Source organism: Asterias rubens, chromosome 14, assembly GCF_902459465.1.
Source record: "Asterias rubens chromosome 14, eAstRub1.3, whole genome shotgun sequence".
Lineage (NCBI taxonomy): Eukaryota > Metazoa > Echinodermata > Asteroidea > Forcipulatida > Asteriidae > Asterias > Asterias rubens.
Window position 1 is genome coordinate 9,088,960 of NC_047075.1, and position 18,914 is coordinate 9,107,873.

Below are 18,914 nucleotides of genomic sequence, written 5' to 3' on the forward strand. Positions count from 1 at the left end.
GAAATTATAATTACATGACATTCGTTTGTTCTTAACGTCTCATTATACTCTTTCAAACCTTTCAAAAAAGAAGATGTATTTGAAAATAACTACTCGGTAAGTCTGCCGCCATCTAGCGTTGGAAAGTTTCCCATTATGGCGTTGTACCACATTACGTCACCATTAACTGCGAATCTCCAGGAACAATGAAAGTCATGTGAAATTAAAATACGAGGTCAAAGGTGATTATGTACATGGTCTCAACAGCAGATCTCTGGCGTAATTCAAGAGCCTGGCAAGTGTGACAACTCATAATAGGCCCATTTCAAATGTTGCGCCCATTGCCGTGTGGAATTCAAAATAGGAACCTAACACATAAATTGTAAAGGTTTTCCCAATATTGGTACATTACGTGCTTACACTGCCAGCAACTGCCACTTGTTAGCAAAAACCAATTCTGTTGGATGTTCCTTAAAGTAACACGTTGCCTTGGATCGGTCGAGTTGGTCTTTGAAAAGTGTTTGTAACCGTTTGTTATGGTTGGAAAGATGTTGTAAAAGTAGAATACAATGATCCACACAAACATGCCTCGAAATTGCATGTGTTTTTTTTTTACCTCGTCGACTAACACGGTCGGCCATTTCTGGGAGTCAAAATTGTTGACTCATATGGCCGACCATGTTAGTTCTCACAGAGTAAAAATAAAACCACGCAATTTCGAGGCAAATTTGTATGGATCATTGTATTCTACTTTTAAAACATTATTTCCAACCATATGCATTTATAACAAACAGTTACAAATGTATTTATAGACCAACTCGTCCGATCTAAAAGGCAGGCGTGTTCCTGTAACTTGAGTTCGGCAATACTGAGCGTGACACTGCTGCCGCGCGGCATGCATGGTTTGCACATAGATATAGAATAGAACAACTAGATCGGCCGCGCGTACATACGCGGGTTCTGGCATGGGGGCCGCCATGCCCTATCTTCCGTGTACATTTCCTGTGCGTTGCCGTCAGCACGTGACTTTTTGCCGTCAGCACGTGACATTTAGCGCGTCAAAGGCCTATCTCCCGTGTTCATTTTCGCCTGTCGCTTTTCGTGAAATTTTTACCGCGTCTATGGCGGACAAAAACTTTTTCTACACAGGCAATGGCGCGTTTGTACGCGCGCGGCCGATCTAGTTATTTTAATTCTATATCTATGGGTTTGCACTGTTTAAATGAAGCGAAACCTTGCTATTGCTGAACTGTGATTTCATTCTGCCACGAGCCAAATTCAAAAGGTGATTTCATAACTTGTGTGTCTGCCGCAAAAACAAAACAAAAACGGATAACATTTTTGTTGAAACGATTTTTTTTTAACAACAAAAAGAAGCTACCACTTGAGCTCAGCAGGCCAAATTGCATTGTCACCACTCACCACCAACACACGCTGCCTGGGTTGTCATAAGAGATTTCTGTGAAAGCTCGTATCGGAAAAGTTTCCGTATGGCGCCACCACTTTTTCATTCGAAATAAAATAATATAGTATCTAATTTACCTGATTGATATATCCCTTTTTGTAAAAAGGAGTGAAAAAGTGGTGGCGCCATACGGAAAGTTATCCCTGGTATCAGTAATGTTATTCGATTTTATTGACGCAAAAAAAAGAAGAAGTTGCTTCCACAAAAACTAATGAAACATAATGTTGCCTTTTGACAGAGGTGAAAGGCAGTGCCACCCCAAAAGAGGGCGCTATCATCAATATAACCCACAGACCATAGACCTTATCGCAAGCGCAGACTGTTGAATGAGGTGCATTGTGGGATATATATGGATCAAATTTGGATACCAGCTAGACCACAATGCACCTAATTCCAAGCTTTACGCGCGCGCCCCGGTATTTGCGAAAAGGTCTATAGACCTTATCGCAAATACCAATGCGCAAGCGCAGACTGTTGAATGAGGTGCATTGTGGGACATATATGGATCAAATTTGGATACCAGCTAGACCTTTTCGCAAATACCGGGGCGCGCGCGTAAAGCTTGGAATTAGGTGCATTGTGGTCTTGCTGGTATCCAAATTTGATCCATATATATCCCACAATGCACCTCATTTAACAGTCTGCGCTTGCGCATTGGTATTTGCGATAAGGTCTATTCTCGTGTACATGTTCGTAACCGCACAACTGGAGCGCCTTGGAGCCAAGACTACATTTTAATGCAACATATTTATTTTTATTTTTTTCTCCCACACCAAGCTCCCAAATAATGATAAGGGAAACCATTTTTAAAACAGGTATCTAACACTTTTGTAAGAGCTATCAGTTATTCATACACCATTTTGGATCATCGATATAGATGGAAATTGCAGTATCTGGATTATTATTTAAAACTAAATACAATTTGACTGAACATGCAAAGAAAGAAATATTTTGAAATAGGAGGGTGAGCTTTAGTAAACAATAGTGATAATTAGCACACCCCTATAAAATGATGGTACCGTCTGTAAAAAATACCAACATAAGTCTGGTACCCAGACGCGTTATACAACGTGTACTTAATAGAGTGAGTCTTTTGTATTGTATTATTTTTTTATACTGTTCCGAAAAGGCATTACGAAAAATGTAAAAATTACGGAAAACTTCAAGAATTATAAGCTGTGGGACACATTGAGAGTAGGCAGTAGTCATGCATCAATTTGGATACAGAACCCTAGGCTTGATACGTTAGGTAAGTTGACTTTCATTACTTTTTAAAATAATGAGATTTTTTGTTTTGTCCGGAAGTGGTCCTGCCTGGTTTGCTTTCGACTTGGTTTTTGACGTGGTTCTGCCATGGATCATTGGATGCCACAATGTAATTAAGTCAACTCGACCTTTTGCTTATTATTGTGAACAATCTTGCTTGGTGACAGTCTGTTCTCTGCTTGCCTCTAATGTTGACATGGTATCTGAGCATCTGACTCTCTGAAATATAACCCCAACTAATTAGTTGAATTTATGTTCGAGTGTCTCACCCCCTAAGTAACTAATTAATGTTAAAATAAATTTAACTCAAATCTAAAGATTTGATTATTTTGGACAACTCTCCGTATGGCGCCACCACTTTTCATGAATTTTTTACAAAAAAATCAAATGAAAAAGTGGTGGCGCCATACGGAAACTTTTCCATTATTTTTTATACTGACACTTGTCGTCTTAATCTTCTTATTCTTAATATTATATAATATTTAATATTAATAGTAAAACAAATAGTAATAATTTATTAAATTTAAAATCTTCCAACAATTTACAATTTTTTTTTGATAACTACATCATATAAAAAAATAAAATCATAGTTCATTGTTCATTAGTGTTGCGATAACGTAACCCTCCTGCCGACGACGTAGCGGAAGGGTTACGAAGCTAACGCAATGTGTGCAGGGCGAAATGGTTAAAAACGTAAAATTTTGACAGCTAGTCAGCAGATTTGCTCCATTTTTACCACTTTTGAAAATCATGACACAAATTCTAGGAACACGAACTTGATCCTCAATGTCTAATGAATCCTACAACATCACTCAAACACCATTGAGGAAATAACTTGAAGAAAAAATTGACAAAAACTTACCAGATCCCCGAGCGAAAGAGTAAAAATGGCCCAGGTTGAAAATTCGAATCTGAGGGGGGTGGAGCTTCGGCCGTTAGCTTCGTAACCCACCGGCTACGCCGTCGGCGGGAGGATTACGTTATCGCAACTAATTGTTCATAAATTGTTGTCAAGTTCCCTCACAGAAGATTCAGGAGAAACAGGCTGGACTATAAAGGGCTTTAGTAAGGTCGGTTTATAGTCAGTCCCGCAATAGTCGCGCCATAGAAATCTTGACGCGCGAACATAAAAAAAAACACAGTTTATAGGCCTCAGCATTGACTATAATAAACTGTTTAGGATTGCGCGTAAAGATTTTCATCGTTCGGCCATTGTGCAACCGACTTTGACACAACCTTGACACATTTTTAATAATAATAATAATATGAATTGATATAAATTGTTCCCTCCCTGACATTTTTTTTTTTTAACGTTAATACTAAATCATAATCATTTGCATAAAACTGAATTTTATTTAAATAAGTTAAAGCTTTTGTTTTTAAAATTCTTTTGTTGGTATTCAAAGACCCTTGGTAAGATTTTTTGTTTTGAAAATAAAATGGAAATAGATGTCTCTGTTGTTACTTTCTTTATTGACCCCATTTTATTTAAAAACTTGGGCACATGACGTGCGTCCCACAATATTCGTAGATTATTTCCACTCGAGTAATATCGCAAAGTTTAAAACATTACATTTATTTTACATTTCAGATACATTTATTTCATGTCAACATCAATTAATAATACATAGTGTGACAATATTGTTCAGAAAACAATTAATAACTTGTACAAATGAAACTTGATCCAGTTAATGAACAATAAATAGGTACCTTTTTGTTCCCCTTCCTTAAACAGCCAATAGGGCCTAAAGGATGATCTCACTATTTCAAGTATTACCTTTTTATGGCCAAATAGACATTGTAGATACCGGTTAATAACCATTTTACTCTCAAAATTTGCATTAAGTAGGCCTAATACATGTAAATAACACGATAAAAAAATGCACCCGACTGCGCGACTTTTTCAGCCGATAGTAAAAAACGGCTTATCTTTTATAATGACCATTTGATGCCAGTGACGATTTCCCCTAAATTGGGTTTGAACACAGTTCTCCAGCTTTGGCACACTGAGGGCACTATTTTCCATATCAAATAGCCGCCCCTAACGTCTCGATTCCTTTGTCGCGTTTTTCAGAAATTTGGCTTGGAGCGTTCTGGAGAAAAACCCATTTTTACCATGTTTTAACGTGAGGTAAGAGACTCATTATCTTTTTTTATGTTTCCTGGATGGACTGCAGCTGTTAGAAAACTGTAATATCTATATATTTGAGATCATCCTTTATTGGCTGTTTAAAGACAAAGACAAACAAAAACAAATGCAAACATGTACCCCCAAAAAGGGACGTGGACAATAAATGCTTGAGTGAGACTGCCCAATAGATAAATAATTACTAAAAAAAATAGGTGTCTTAAAATAAAAGAGATAAATTAAGTGGTGTATAAATCAATCAATAGCTTCTTAATTTTTTTACAAAAAGAAAAAATACTGGCTGATCGCTTAAGTTCTGTATTTTTCAGGCATGCAACTCTTCCGCTTTTCCGCGGAATTCCACGTTTTTTTTCTTTCTTTTTTTTAAACGTAAAAAAAAATTTTATTCCGCGTTTTTTTTCTTTCTTTTTTTTAAACGTAAAAAAAAAATTGATTTTTTTTCTTCAGATTTTTTGTTGTTAGCCTAATATATGCCTGGGAACAACAGTGTACAACTACAATCATGTAAAATAAGCCTAGTACATGCTAACAATGCACCTAAGAGCCTAATAAACTAACATTTTGTAGGGTACCATTGTGGGTATCGCACTTGCATTGTGCCTTTGAAAACTTTCCTCTTTTTTTTTTCAACGGGCAGTTGCATGCCTGATTTTTATTTAGACTATTCCAGTTTAAGGACTCCTTTTTGAAACACACTCTTTAAAAAAAACTCAGTTCTACTTCGCTGCGGAACGCGCTGCCAAAACATAGGATTCGAACTGCCTCATAGCTACCGGGCAACCTTGGTAGTCTAGTTGGTAAGACACCGAAGAGTTTTAAGGGTCGTGGGTTAGAATCCCACCTGAGTTAACATGCCTCTGATATCTTTTCACTGGACTTTGGGAGAGTACTGAGTTTACAGTGCTAACATACATCGGTGTATGGGCAAAAAATAAAATTAATGTTCTTTATCCGCGATGCAAATTTAACAGTTCTACTTTGTGTAAGAAAAAGATTCTCTTTGCCTAAACCACGGGTCTGATGAGTGTGAATTGAAGCTGAGCTAAAAAGAAGCCTTGAATTATAGTACATGTATGTGGTAATAAATTACAAGACTGCTTAAAATACAATTTGCTTTCCTTAAAGGCAGTGGACACTATTGGTAATTACTCAAAAGAATTATTAGCATAAACCTTTCTTGGTGGCGAGTAAATGGTAGAGGTTGATGGTATAAAACATTGTGAGAAACAGCTCCCTCTGAAGTGCCATAGTTTTCGAGAAAGAAGTAACTTTACACAAATTTGATTTCAAGACCTCAAGTTAAGAATTTGAGGTCTCAAAATCAAGCATCTAAAAGCACACAACTTAGTGTGACATGGATGTTTTTTTTTTTCATAGTTATCTCGCAACTCCGACGACCAACCAAGTCTCAAATTTTCACAGGTTTGTTATTTTATGCATATGTTGAGAACACCAAAAGAGAAGACTGGTCTTTAACAACTACCAATAGTGTCCAGTGTCTTTAAGAGAATGAATGAAGTTTTAAGATACTTGATGTGGTAAACAATGGGGAAGTATGTTCCAGACAACCTGCACCATGAATAATACGGATTGCTTCTTTCTGTAACAAAAACAATTTATTACAACCTGTGAACCCCAGGCAAGAGAAGCATTTTAATTCAAATAAGGAAGTACAATAGGAGTTTTTGCTCCTGACTTAAACATTGTCAACATTAACAAAATGGAGACACTAAACATTGTAGCATGGGCTAGAAAGCTAAGCTCAGTAGTCTAGAGCACTGCAGGCGATTTCACGTAACTGTACGCATCTGCGTAAGTCCACTTGAGCAACGTTTATGGTGCAACCCACACCATAACGTTGCGCAAGTGGACTTACGGAGTTGCGTACAGTTTCGTCAAATCGACTGATGACCTGTATTCATGTGTGTAAATATCCGGGACAGTTTACCCATTCTTGAGAGTGCATCACGTGGTGTTTAAACGGATGATATAATCACAGTAAAAAGTTTGTAAACATAGGCCTTACGCAGGAGCTTATATCGCGTTGTGGTATTCTACGCGTAACGTGTAACGTGTTCCTTTAACAATGTCATGAAAATAGTTGTTGTACTTGATGTATTTACCTTACATAAGCGCGTGTTTCTCCTAAAACTATAGACCTCTCATGCATTGACGTCATCCAGCCGCCATCTTTTACAAATGTATGTCAAACGGTGACGAAACAATCGAAACGCACATAGAGTGGCCAATGAACAACCTCCTTTTGACCTCAAGGCGAGGGCGCCGTACTGAAATGACGCCATGTGCATAAGGTCTATTGCTCTATTGACCACTGAAGCTTGACATCTTCATTCACTGTGAGTCACAGGGAATGTTCTGGCTAAAAACGTAATCTACAAAAGGCACATCTAACCCTTTAAAAACTTCCCTGCTGAAATTGGTGTGCAAACACCTAGTACCATTTCACATGCTCAATTCTTTCTTTTGTATCACAGCAGCATTTTAACCCTACCCACCAGGGCCCAATTTCATAGTGCTGCTAAGCACAAAAATGTGCTTAGCATGTAATTTCTTCCTTGATAAACCAGGATTACCAACCAAATTTTCATTTGTTGCACATTGCCTGATACTAGTTTTCAGACAATGTTTGCTTCTCCTGAAAATCATGTGGAAATTTGGTTGGTAATTCTGTTTTTATCAAGGAAGAAATTTGACTGCTAAGCAAATTTTTGTGCTTAGCAGTTCTATGAAATTTTGCCCTGGCCTACATTGTACTTGGTTCAACCAGCAACCTCAAAGTCACCCTATGGTTTCAAACGTCTTTCAAAGACCAACTCGTCCGATCCACGGCATCGTGTTCCTTAAAGGCAGTGGACACTGTTGGTAATTACTCAAAATATTTATCAGCATAAGACCTCACTTGGTAACGAGTAACGGGGAGAGGTTGATAGTATAAAACATTGTGAGAAACGGCTCCCTCTGAAGTGGCGCAGTTTTCGAGAAAGAAGTAATTTCCCATGAATTTGATTTTGAGACCTCAAGTTTAGAATTTGAGGTCTCGAAATCAAGCATCTAAAAGCACACAAGTTCGTGTGACAAGGGTGTTTTTTCCTTCATAGTTTTCTTGCAACTCCGACGACCAATCAAGCTCAAATTTCCACAGGTTTGTTATTTTATGCATTTTATATGCTGATATACACCAAGTGAGAAGACTGGTTATTGACAACTACCAATAGTGTCCACTGTCTTTAACTTCCGTGCTGAGACTGATGTGTACACACACCTAGTACTATTTCATGCTCAATTCTTTTTATTGTATTAGGCCTGCATTGTACCTGGTGCAACCAGCAACCTCCCAGTCACCCTATGGTGACATTCCACTGTGTAGCTGGCTGACCCTGCCTGACCTCAGTTACACAGAAAAAAAACCTTGCTTCCAGTGTTAATTTTCCTTGATGACCTATGACCTCTACTTGTAGCTGGGGAGGTCACAGGTATTACTTACACTCTGGTCTTGTCTTGTCTACAGTGAAAAATACAACAGTTACACAAACCATTGAGGAAGTTACTCTACGCACAAACCTTATCTGCTATTTACTTGAATGTTCACACAGTACTAACAATCTTTTTTAAAGGGAAGGTACACGTTCGGTAATTGTCAAAGACCGGTGTTCTCACTTGGTGTATCCCATCAAAACATAAAATAATGAACCTGTGAAAATAATGAAAGAAAAAACAGACAGGAATAAAAGACTTCTAGCTAGAAGTCTTTTATTATTTTAGTGAGAAATTACGGTACCTCTTTCTCAAAAACTACATTACTTCAGAGGGACTGGTTTCCCACAATGTTTTTAAATACTATCAACAGCTCTCCAATGCTTGTTACCAAGTCAGTTTTTTAAGTTAATATTTGTTTTGGGTAATTACCAAACGTGTACCTTCCCTTTATTAGTGTACCTGGAGTAATGGGCCATATTTTTGACCGCGTGAGGGCGCTCTCAATCACTTCCGGGGTTATATTCATTCATACCCAAAACAGCTATTAAAGATTGGAACACATTACCACCACAGACATCTGATCCATCACGGACAATACGACTTTTAAAGGAGCCGTTATAATCCACCTCTAAAGCAAATTGAAAGTACGGCGCAACAAAAGTGACAGAACGCCTATTAATCTGTGCAGGGCGAATCGCGTATACCCCCGGAAGTGATAAAAATACTATTTATAGCGCCCTCGCGCGGTCAAAAATAAGGCGCATTAAAGGGTTTTGATACCTTTTGTAGATGAAGTTTTTAGCCGTGACATGAATCCCTACTCAAAGTGAATGAAGATGTAACGTAGTTAACATGTGCTGTAGTAGTTTCAGCTTCATTGCTCTTCAATTTGTATGCGTGAGAAAATTGAAATTACAGAGCAATGTTTTCAGGAGAGTCTTATAAACATGTTGTACTTTCTTAAACAATTTATTACTTACTTAGACCTGAGACGAAAATTAGTTTTGTGAAATTGTTAAACTCATTTCTCAAAAAAAGCACCTCAGCAAGTAATATTTAAAAGGGAAGCTATCTACCATCATTATCTTTAGGCCTAAACCGTGTAAGTTTTTAATGTAAATCTGTGGGGGTAAGTTTATGTAAATCTGTGGGTGGATGTTTGTGTTTTGTGTCATACAAGAAGCACCCAAACCCTTTGTGATTGTACATTCAGTGAGTTCAAGGTTCAGGCCTGATACTTCACGGAGGCAACGAAGGCGATTGCCTCCGTGTCCCCTGGTCATTGCCTTGGTGCCCTTGAAATGCTCCAGTACAAATTTGCAATTTCATCATAGGGAGCCCTTTACCAAGAAGAAAATGCCTTGGTGCCCTTGCCCTTTCAAAAACGAAGCATACAGCCCTGAAGGTTCATAGGGTAATCTTTGGTTACTCTAAAATGCTAATGAAAAAAAAACTCACTTGTTGAGAAGTAATTCACCAATTGTTGATTATTAATGTAGAGTTCGATAATAGGAGACTTTCCAACGCTAGGCGGCAGCAGACATACCGGGTAAATTTCCATTGTTTACGTAGTTCTGAACATGCGCATAATTCTGAGAACAATGGATTTACCCGGTAAGTCTGCTGCCCTCTATCGTCCCAGAAAGTCTCCCATTGTAGGCCTACTTGAGACATAATTATGTTTGGATAGTTTGTTTACTCAAAACATTTGAATCTGAGAAACAATAATTCACACTGAAAGGATTGAAGGATTATATCACTGATGTCCGACTGTGTTTCGAAAGTAAACTATGTTGTCGTGAAGAGTTGTGAACGACAAAATAGACCCTTTCCATGAAATATGTAAATTGCACACAGCGCGTGCGCACTAGCATTTTGGTTGGCAAAATGAGGGGACATCACGCTGTTTTGTACATGGCTAATGGCTGCGTGATGCAGCTGCAATTGCGCTTCTTCTTAGTGCACAACACTATGGCGTTTGCCAACCAAAAGGATCTGTATGCGCATGCATGAATAAAGTTAGCATATTTCATGGGAAAGACCCATTGGTTCACCAAGCATTTTTTGTAGAAATGGTGGCGGATAAACCGCGTAGTTGAACAACTGTGGTCGCCACTCGACTAAGCAATCAATAGTTGCGACTACGACACTGCTCCTCGCTAGGCACCCAGGCTTACTCTACAACATAATATTATTATTATCAATACAAACATTTATACAGTGCATTTCTAAAAATCAACAATGCGCTTTACAATAAAAATTGAAATTAAATACCATAGAAAGCAAAACAAAACGCAGTTTAAAAGCACAAGAAACAGCACGTTAATGAAGTACATGTATAATAACAAATTAGCAAAATATAAAACCTACGGGAAAAGCTTTGCAAAGAAAAAAATTAAACCAGTGCAACATTAAAATTCTTTTGGAAAGAGGAAAGTTTAAAAACTTCTTTTAAGAAGTTTTTAAACTTTCCTCTTTCCAAAAGAATTACGTCAAAATGTTTAAAAAGATTTTTACATTAGGGGCATTAGGAAGGTTCACAGGAAGACTGTTCCAAAGTTATAAGCAACCCTCATCCTGGAAATATCATTAGAAAATAGAATTTGATTGTTCTCTAAACAGTGTTCTCCTCTGTTACATTCTGACACTGACAGCCCCAACATCTGACTTCCAAATACAGGAATAAATTTGTCATGATTCTGTCAAACAGGTGTTGGTGTTTGTGACAAATCTAGACTGACTTTTTTTTTTTATCTGGTGGTTCATGGCCGGGAATTGAGACGTGAACAAACCGGAAGCCCCAACTCTGTTGAAGATCACTGTCAGGGTCAAGCAATTTAATTAGGTCGCAAGATGTGCCCACTGGGAATTACGGTTGGATTGGGAGCATTCTTGTTTTGTTATATGATTTATAAAGGCACTGAACACGTTTGGTAATATTGTCCAAGATCAGGGCCCAATTTTAAAGAGCTGCTAAGCACAAAAATTTGCTTAGCATGAAATTTCTTCCTTGATAAAAACATGATTACCAACCAAACTTCAACCTGATTTTCTGGATACCAGTAACAAGGAATATGCAACAAATTGAAATATTGGTTGGTAGTCCTGTTTTTACCAAGGAAGAAATTTCATGCTTAGCAAATTGTTGTGCTTAGCAGCTCTATGAAATTGGGCCCAGTATTCTCACTTGGTGTATCCCAACAATATGCATAGAATAACAAGCTTTTTAAAATTTAGGCTCAATAGACCTTTGTTATGGTGCAGCCATCTTGAAATTTCCCCATTGGTATCAATGCAACCATTACGCGGCTGGAAGAACAAAATAGTCTGGTTCCTATTTGCATAATGATTATTAGCATTCATTATTGTTATTCAATGCAAGGAACATGACCAAGAAGGATGCAACATGATAAAGGTCTATTGGTAGTTGAAGTTGCAAGAAAATTATGAAAGAAAAAACACCCTTGTTTTACAAGGTATACTTTGCTCTCAGTTCAGTGACACCCAATTGAGTTCAATTTTTCACAGTTTTGTTATTTTGTGATGTTGAGTTTGACAATTACCAAAGGTGTCCAGTGTCTTTAAACTGGAGGCCTGCTACCAGTGCCAGGTACTACTGCACTCCTTTAATTGAAGTTTTCCAGAGGGAAGGGGGCTGCCCTGCTCACAACCTGGAATAGCCATGGCCTGGGAAAAACGTATGCAAATGAGGTGTTAGTTTACCAAGGCTTACAGCCTGGTGTCTGCCACCTCAGGGCGTGGGGTACATGGGGTTGAGAACCAGACTGAGGGGGGGCTGGCAGAGGGCCCCTTGTGTTTGGATGGCTGGGTTTGAGGTCAGCCCCGATTATGAAGTCTGAGTGTGTTTGTGTGGTGAGTAGAACAGCATACACAGGGACAGGTATTTTTAGTTACAGGGGTTTTGAACAGGGGCGAGGGTTAGTTGTGAAGCCCGTTATTATTACACTGCTGTGCACTAAATACAGGGACACTTGAAGTTGTGTTCTCCTAAGGAAGTTGGATAGTTCATGGAGGTAGTGAATAGTTTTTGGTAACTGCTTCTAGTCTACCCAGATTTATAGTGACCAGTTGTACTGTTAATGGTGGACATAATATTTGAAAGAATTTGTGGGGTCCAGGAAACTTTAAAGCAGTTTGGGGTAAGTTGTGCTCTGTAGTTGTGTAGCCCGTAATAGACTGAGTGATGTGCACTACACAACTGTACATAAGTTTTGTTCTTCAAAGAAAGTTGTATAGTTTTGGTAACTGTTTTCTACCAAAGCTTCTTGTTAATGGTGGACATAATATTTGAAAGGAGTTGTGGGGTCCAGGAAACTTAATTTGATGTTTTTCAACCGAAAAGGTATTTATGAATGGGAATCAACGTGTGTTGAATCGGTTTTCAACTAGTGGTTTAAACCCGCCGAGGCCTGGTTCGTGATAACTTACCAAGACTTCATCTGGGTAAAATTATCAAGAACCAGGCCTCGTTGGGTTTAAACCACTAGTTGAAAACCTCTGCACCACACATTGGTTCCCTTAGTTGTTTTAATAGTGGACATAATATTTGAAAGGACTTTGTGGGGTCCATGCAAGGAAACTTCAGCAGTTAGTGGTAAGTCTGCCCTCTCTGAAGCTAGTTGTGAATTCCCTTATAATTATTTACACTGTGCACAAAATACAGACACTTCAAGTTCTGTTTGCTAAGGGAAGTGTGTTGTTCTGTTATCTGTGCTTAGCCTTAGTTTACCAAGTTGTTTTCTAATGACCAGTTGTACTGTGAATGGTGTGACATAATATTTGAAAAATGAAGGGACCTTTGTGGGGTCCATGCCAGGAAACTTCTACAGTTTGGGGTAAAGTCTGTGCCCTGTAGTTGAGGGGCCCATTATGGTTATTTACAGGACTGTACTAAATACAGACACTTGAGGTTCTGTTCTGTAAGGGAAGTTTGGTAGTTCATGGATGTATCATGACGTTCTGGTAACGTGGCTTCTACTTTCTAGTCTACCCAGCTGTTTTAATGACTAGTTAGTCGTACTGTTAATGGTGTACACTGTACATAATATTTGAAAGGACTTTGTGGGGTCCATGCAAGTCCTCTGTTCTAAATCTCCAAAGGAAGTTGGAACAGTTCTGGTACCTGTACTGCGTGCTTTACCAAAGCTGTTTTATAATTACTAGTTGTACTGTAATATGGTGAACATAATATTTAAAAGGTGTTGTGGGGTCCATGCTAGAGAACTTTGAATCATTTTTTGGGGGTAAATCTGTATTTGTAAACCCCATAACACTGAATACAGACATTTCAAGTTCTGCTCTCCAAAGGAAGTTGGATAGCTCTGGTAACTGTGCTAAGGCTGTTTTAAAACATTGACTTAGGCCTACGACTTGTTGTGTATTATGGTTGACAGTGAATCGGAAAGGAGTGGTTGTGGGGGTCCAGGAAACTTAAGCAGTTTGCGGTTAGTTCTCTGTGGTTTGCAAGTGTTTGGTTTTCTTTTGACTAGTCATTATACCATGTGCACTCATATTACAACCATGGAGGTAGGATATCCTACCCCCATGCTGCACACCGAATGTATCAGAACATAGTGGTAGTAGCAATAATGTTTGTGCACAGACAGGATGGATGCTTTGTACATATAATTGGAATTAATGGTTTCTGTTTTGATTTCCACATTCTTGGAATAGATCGTATCAGTTGACATTTCAATTCAAGGAAGTGGTACAGAGTAAATTTTAAATGTGATTTTAATTCGGTTTCATTCGGGTTCTTGTTCTTGTACAATGCACTGTACTACTAGGTAGTAGTACTACTACATGTATACTATGGGGATATTTTACTGTAAATGTTAAACTGTATGTATGCAGGTAAAGCTTACAGTAGATTATTTTATTATTTTTTTTGTAAGTAGAAGAAACAAAACAACTTGTAGGTTTATAAAAAGCTCTTGGACAACATTGTTATGGAATATCAAAGACCCAATCTCAAGTTTTATGTCAGGCCTGGAATTTCATATTTGAGAGGGCAAGGCCAGTTTCATTTCCCAAAGAGCACAAGTTTCCTTTGGAAAATTTCTTAGTCTATGATAAAATGTTGAAGGGGCACCAAGGGCAAGACCGGTTACCTATTTTTTCCCTGGGTGGAGAGAATCAATGGTAAAGGTGTCTCGCTCAAGGACACAAGTGACACGAGCGGGATTCAAACCAACATCCTGGGCCCAATTTCATGGCTCTGCTTACCGCTGAATTCTGCGCTTACGATTGCGATTCCCCGCTCACGTGCAAGTGCCGAATTTCTGCGCTAGCCTTGTAAGCGTAGAATGCCTAGTAAGGTGAAGTACGCACGCAAGAAGCCCAAATTCGCCGCTAACCCGTGAAATACGCTTACCGTAAGCACAGAATTCCCATTCACACCCATATGAGAATTCCCCCTCTCCATAAAACACATTCCTTTAAAGGGAATTGTTTCTCAAAATGTTTTAACAGCTGCAGGCTCAGCAATTAAGTTTTTACAGTCGTTAATTTCATTAATTGTCCACATAGGTGTTTGGTAAACCCTCCCTTTAAAAGCTATAGATTTCTACTAACGTAGCCTACATAATACTTGTAGCTTCACGGTTAAAACATCGTCCATGTCACAAACAACCTGTTCAACCCTTTACCAAAGTGATACCTCAAAAATTGTGTCAGGTCTGTGATTTTGAAAAACAGGTTGTCCCAATTCTTCAACGCAAGGTGTCTTAATTTAATTAGGCCAGTTCTTTTGTTGAATCTAGACCATGCAAGCAGAGGCTTGTCAGAAAACAACAATTAAATTACTGCATTGATCAGTCTAGAGTAGGGCTTGCTAACTTAACCACACCCCCTGCTGGGGTGCCTTAACCCTCAGGCTAAATATTCAATCTTCTGTTTTTTAAGCAAGAAGTTTCTATATTTTGTTGTTCTTCTGTTCAGTTTGCACTATTTGATACCAATTAACCTAGTTGTCTTGTGCATGTGTTCCTTTAAAGGCAGTGGACACTATTGGTAATTACTCAAAATAATTATTAGCATAAAACCTTTCTTGGTGACGAGTAATGGGGAGAGGTTGATGGTATAAAACATTGTGAGAAACGGCTCCCTCTGAAGTGCCATAGTTTGCGAGAAAGAAGTAATTTTCCACGAATTTGATTTCGAGACCTCAGGTTTAGAACTTGAGGTCTTGAAATCAAGCATCTAAACGCACACAACTTTGTGTTGCAAGGGTGTTTTTTCGTTCATTATTATCTCGCAACTTCGACGACCGATTGAGCTCAAATTTTTACAGGTGTGTTTTTTTATGTATATGTTGAGATACACCAAGTGAGAAGACTGGTCTTTGACAATTACCAATAGTGTCCACTGCCTTGAATGGATAGAAATTTGCATTTTCTAACAAATTCAATATTTTCCAATTGAGCCAAAAAACTGTTGGGATACACCAAGGGAGAATGTTGACAGTGCCTATAATGCCTACGTAATGTAGGTACGGTCATTTAGTTTTTGTAGATTATGTAGGTCCCCTAAATAATATAATTAGTTTTTAACTCTATATACTAAGCTTGGGCGATATCGATTTATTTTATTCACGATATATCGCCGACAATATATCGCGATATTCGATATAATCGCGATTATTGAAATTTGACATCATCAGTCTTAAAACTCCAAGTGAAAGTTGTAGAAGAGACAGTCCTAGCATAAGAGAGGTGTTCTAATGACTTATTCTTCTGGTTTTACTCCAAACCTATGGGGTGCAAGATGTCTCAGCTAGCAAATACATCGCAATATTTAATCGATATATCGATATATCGATATATCGCGATTATCGCGATATATCGCAATACATCGCGATATATCGATATTTCAATTAAAACCAAATCCATCCGATATCGAAATCGTGTCCAAATTAATATCGCGATATTCGATAATATCGTGATATCGTCCAAGCTTACTATATACAGTGCTTGGCTTTGGGTAATCTTTGTAACACACAACACAATTTCCACACTTAGATATTTAAATCCAAGTGTGGAAATTGTTTAAAAACTTGTAGGCCCCCTTAAAGCCATTGGACACTTTTGGTAAACAGTATTGTTCAAAGGCCCACACTTCGTGTATCACAACTGATATAAAAAATAACAAACCTGTGAAAATTTAGGCTCAATCGGTCATCAGAGTCGGGAGAAAATAACGGGGAAAACCCACCCTTGTTTCCGCACGTTTCGCCGTGTCATGACATGTGTTTAAAATAAATCTGTAATTCTCGACAACGAGAATTGATAATTGTTTTAATGTTTTCTCGAAAAGTAAAGCATTAAATGGAATAATATTTCAACGGACGATCAACTGGTACTTTTTTTTTATTTGGCCTTAAAAACTGAGATGAAATGTGGTTGTGATAGTGGCAGGGTGTGGCCAGGAGGTCATTGTACCTTGGTACATCATCAAGGACAGGTACATCCTATCTTGTAAACAACCTCTAGGCTTGACCCCATTCTGGGTCAACAATTTAGGCAAATTGATCGCCTCCTGGCCACCCTCCTGGCCCCCCTCCTGTTCTTGTTTAAACAGGTACAGTAGGCCTTGATATTATAAACCCCTTTCACGCTATGGGGCCGTTCAGAATAATCAATGATTAAAGATTTTTGATTTTATAAAAAAAAAAATGTGGATGGATGGGTCAAGAGAAATTACTGAGAATCTAAATTCAGTTTGCAATTAAAAAAAAATAGAAGAAAAGATTTCAGTGCTAGTAGTCCTTGATATTACAAACCTTTTTTCACACTATGGGGCCATTCAGAATAATCAATGTTTAAGATTTTTTATTTTATTTTTTAAAATTGTGGTTGGATGGGTCAAGATGGATGGAACTGTCGGTGACCAAGCAGTAAGAGTTTGTTCTTTCTACCGGCAGAGTAGATTTTTCGGGAGACTTCTCAGTTCTAAAAAGAACTGTCCTGGTTTGCCTTTTCAGAACTAAGAAGTTTACTGAAATAAAATCTGGAAAAAATTGTGGTAGTCTACACAATCCTGACCAAAATGCTTGGGCCACCCATTCCCAATGTTACATAAAACCATTCCATGTCCACTTCCCTGTTACATGAAACATTCCCTGTCCCCTGTCCCCCTGGTCAATGTTGACTGGAACGCAGAAGACTGTGCAATCAGAACCAACTTTGAAAGGGGACAGGGGTCCAGACGAGATACGGCCAGGGGTGGATTTCACAGAGAGTTAAGACTTAGTCTTATTAGGAAGAGTTTCTCTTGCTAACTTAGGACTGTACATACGTTTGTAATATCTCCCTGGACTAGTCCTAAGGCCAAATAAAAAAAAAACCAGTTGATCGTCCCCGCCGCATCCTTTTTGGGGGCCGCATCCTTTTTTTTACTATTTGCTATTTTATCGCTTTTTTTAAAATTTGTTTTAATCTATCTTTTCCAAAGGACTGGCCTAGAAGCTTTTCCCGAATCTAACTTGATGTTCTCGAACACTTGTAACCGCCTGTTTCATAAAACAATATTAGTGAATGCCTACCAGCAAATCTTTTTAGTGTTATCCGAACCTGTTAGTGTTAGTGTTAACACAGGTCCTCATGTAACTAACTAAAGGTATTTAAGTAAGTTTGCGAAACTGAAGAATTGGTGACGTGTTTGATTTGAAATACTTAGCAGCCATCTTGAAAAAAATAGTAAATAGTAAATAGTAAGGCCCTCATCCTCCTCTTTTTTTTAAAAATCCAGACGATCACTGGTATTTTTTGTTATTTGGCCTAAGTTGTTAAGACTAGTCCTAACTCTTTGTGAAATCGACCCCATGATTGTAGCAAGACAGTTCTCAAAAGAACTCTACCTTGCAAGTAGACAAACACATGTGGTTTTCCTGCAAGCCAATGCAATGCCTCAAATCCCATAATTACCAAATTGCTGCTTCAAGGTAAATGGTTTCTTATCATTGCTATTGCACACTACACACTAATGCAGCAGAGCATGGGTTATTTGTGAATAATAGGTTTCAGAGGGGTGAGTTCTGTAGACACAAGAGCCATTCCCACAGTCCCATCTGTCAAGTTAGCTTTGAGGTTTCTTTGGTGTACACATTACAGCTAGGCATGCAGGAGAGGGTCATGCCAAGTCCCTTTTTATATCACACTGTGGATACAGGTATTCAGTAGGCTATGTACAGTACAGTACGTACATGTACAATGTACCATAGAGAATAAGCAACATGCTTGCACCTCTGCTCAAGATAGTTTCATGGTTTCGTCGGTGTACACATTACAGCCAGGCATGCAGAGAGGGTCATGCCAAGTCCCTTTATATCACACTGTGGATACAGGTATTCAGTAGGCTATGTACAGTACAGTACGTACAATGTACATGTACCATAGAGAATGGGCAACATGCTTGCACCTCTGCTCAAGTTAGTTTCATGGTTTCGTCGGTGTACACTTTACAGCCAGGCATGCAGAGAGGGTCATGCCAAGTCCCTTTATATCACACTGCCGAAACAGGTATACAGTAGGCTATATA

At 38.5% G+C, this 18,914-nt stretch overlaps 1 protein-coding gene across 3 annotated transcripts in view; it reads left to right on the forward strand.

Annotated features, from left to right (window-relative positions):
• The first annotated feature begins 2,548 nt into the window (after positions 1 to 2,548).
• LOC117299294 (recombining binding protein suppressor of hairless-like) overlaps positions 2,549 to 18,914 on the forward strand; it is a 58,364-nt gene continuing 41,998 nt past the window's right edge. The window contains exon 1 of one of the 3 annotated variants that reach the window (XM_033782789.1): positions 2,549 to 2,693. The gene's annotated coding sequence lies outside the window, so the exon portion shown is untranslated. Of the gene's footprint in view, positions 2,694 to 4,823; positions 4,842 to 12,297; positions 12,518 to 18,914 lie in introns of those variants that run through there. The other 2 variants (XM_033782790.1, XM_033782788.1) reach the window with 2 other exon arrangements.